The following is a 2,881-nucleotide window of genomic DNA, read 5'->3' as shown; positions in this document are numbered from 1 at the left end:
CCCTGGTTCAGACATTGTCTTTTGTCTTTCTTCCAGTTGAGAGCTGAATGATATGAAGAGGTTTATGAACTAGTGCCTCCCCTGAAGAAGGCAGAAGGGCTCCATAGCTCACTTTAATTGCATACTGGGGCAACTTGTACAACAGCTAGAAATCCATCCAGTCCATCTCTTTTTTTAGCGCAGGGAACAATCCATTATTTACATACTTTGTCATGCGGATCAGCGTCATTTCAAAGGTCAAACACCTGTGATGCTTTTGTATTTATTCATCACACATACCAGCTGTTAAACAAACAGTGGGCATTAATAAAAGATACGGCATATTATTTTGACATTTGATGTATCATACTTATGTACATGGAGAGATCTGAGTAATGTTGTTTGGGAAATTAGTCCGATTTTCCCTTGACCACTAGGTATATAAAAATGATTACAGTGATAAGGCAGCTGAAATCTTATAGCATGTCAATTGTAAAGTTGATTTTGAGTATATGTAGATTATCTAAAACATGTTTCATGAAAAGGTTGTTCATAGCATATGAAATTAGAAAATTAAATCTGTGATGTACTATTTATTTTTTATGCTATTTACTGTAGCAGTACATTGTAGGGCAAACAGTGCATACAAATCATAGTGAAATAATATATAAAAACTATCTGAGTTTTCTAACAATATAAGGCATTACTAGGTATTGCTCACGGCCCTCATTAAGATATGTTTAACATTAACATTCAACAGGTTAAATCACAGTAAAAGTAATAAAGATATTGCAATGAGCCTGCCCTCAAAAAGAAAGAAAGAACTGGAATCCCAGTTCCCATGAATATTGATAGCGATAAAAGTTGAGGTTGTCATTTTGAATCCTCTAGGAAATCTAGCTACACTCTTAGAAAAAAGGGAGTCAAAAGGGTTCTTCAAGGAGGTATAGGGTTCTACCAAGAACTGTTTTGATCTGAAGATCCCTTTTTGGAAGACAAGGGTTCTTTGTAAGGCAAATAGTTCTACCTAGAACCATTTTTAGAGGAAAGGGTTATTTGATAATTCATTGGAAGGCAATAAGAGTTCTACATAGAATCATATATTATATTTCCCAGCATGCTCTATTGCAAGGTGATTTTCAGAATTGTTTGTTTTAATATCTGTGTTTTTACATGTACATTGATTGGTTGATACATTTTATGCTACACAAATATATAGAACATACATTTTTCTAAACTAATCCAATCTGTTAGTAGTTGGACTTATTGCACCCATTACAGTTTAGATGATTGAGGTAGTCTCAGTATTCAATCTTCCCTACCCAGCAAGTGATTCTGAATGCAGGTTGCATGATTACATGATGAACATTTATATTTACTGGATATCCTAACTCTGGCTGGATTCCAATAGGAATTACGCATCACTTTGCAAGCCAGCATAATGTGATTTGCAGGCCTGATGTAAACTGTAAACCAGGATTTTCCTAACACCATTGTGTTGGGGTATAACTAGGCCCTCAAAGAAAGGCCTTATGATATACAGTATGTAATGTATTGTCATAAAGAATTACATTTTAAGGCTGGTGGAACCGTTAATTGAGAGCTCAAGGAAAAACCTTTAGATTATAAAATGGTTCTTGGTAGAACCCTTCATAGAGGGTTCTAGGTAGAGCCATATACAGAGGGTTAAATAAAGAACCCTACATAGAGGGTTCTACCTAGCACCAAAAATTGAAAAAGCCTATATGGTTCTACTCAGCACATTTATTTCTAAGAGTGTACAGATAAGGTACATACATTTTCTACCACTCCAACCAGTTATGTGATGAACTTGTTACTCATGAGCACTGAGCAGCAGTAGCAATGTGAGTGTGGCTGGTTGGAAGTCAGAGCCCCAATGCATGTCGCCTGAGTTGAGTAAGTGTGAAGCCCTGAACCCGTGAAAAAGTTTCACAAGATCTTGTAGAGGCTACTTCTGGGGATCAGGTTCCTATGGGAACAAAGCCTGGTGTTAGGGGCCTGGGCTGGGGAGACTATCCTCACTATAGAAGCACAAGAGAGAAAGCCAAGCTACGAAAGCTAATTTCAAAGGCTCATGACTGAGGAAAGCAACACATTTTCAAACAGCTAGTTACGTAAACCCCCCAAAACACAACACACTACCTTCACCCAACTCGACACTTAAATGTAAATGTAAATGTTAAGTGTGGACCTTGTAGAGAGTGGCACGGTGAACTAATCCTGAAGGCCTCTTTAAATCTCGGTTCCTGATATTTCCCAGAGGAAAGAAAACACCGGCAGCTCCGGTAATGTATTTCTGACCCGGCAGACAGTGAGAGGAACTGAAACACTGTATAATAGAGAAGAACAAAGAAAGAGAGAGAAACAGAGAGAGAGAACAATGTTGAGGGTGAAAGTTGTTCAGTGAAAGAATGATCAGGGAGACTGGAGACTAATTAGGGAAACAGTTTACCTTTAATTAGCAACTGGACCAGGACTGGTTCCCACTAAGAGCTATGGTGCTATAGCAGTCAAGCAGGCTGAGTCATAGGCTTCATGAGAGGCCATGCGCTGTGAGCGTGAGCATGAAGCCGACCATCTGGCCTCATAAAAAACCTGCGAACAGAGAGTCCTCAGAGTTACCATCAACACAGCCAAGTCACAGGCTACATGCTGAGCCACACATAAAACAGGTCATGCTAATTCATTGGCAAGTTGTACTGTTGTGAATATTGAAATATATTAAATACATTTGAATGAATATATATATATATATATATATATATATATATATATATATAGAACATACAGTTCAAATGTAAATGGCAGGTTGGCATCTATCGGTATGACTCGTACTGGAGCCAGCTCTGTTTCAAGTTTTAATGTCACGTGCACAAGTACA

The 2,881-nt window shown here is 38.1% G+C and overlaps 1 long non-coding RNA gene across 1 annotated transcript; it reads right to left on the bottom strand.

Annotated features, from left to right (window-relative positions):
• Nucleotides 1-1,725: 1,725 nt before the first annotated feature.
• LOC115159694 (uncharacterized) lies at nucleotides 1,726-2,650 on the bottom strand. Its single transcript, XR_003868937.1, has 2 exons — nucleotides 2,453-2,650; nucleotides 1,726-2,329 (listed from the first exon to the last, which is right to left on the bottom strand). It is a non-coding gene; the product is annotated as an uncharacterized LOC115159694 (long non-coding RNA).
• Nucleotides 2,651-2,881: the final 231 nt, after the last annotated feature.

Source organism: Salmo trutta, chromosome 23 (genome assembly GCF_901001165.1).
Source record: "Salmo trutta chromosome 23, fSalTru1.1, whole genome shotgun sequence".
Taxonomy (NCBI): domain Eukaryota; kingdom Metazoa; phylum Chordata; class Actinopteri; order Salmoniformes; family Salmonidae; genus Salmo; species Salmo trutta.
The sequence above is the reverse complement of the archived record's forward strand: the minus strand, read 5'-3'. Positions and strand labels throughout refer to the sequence as shown.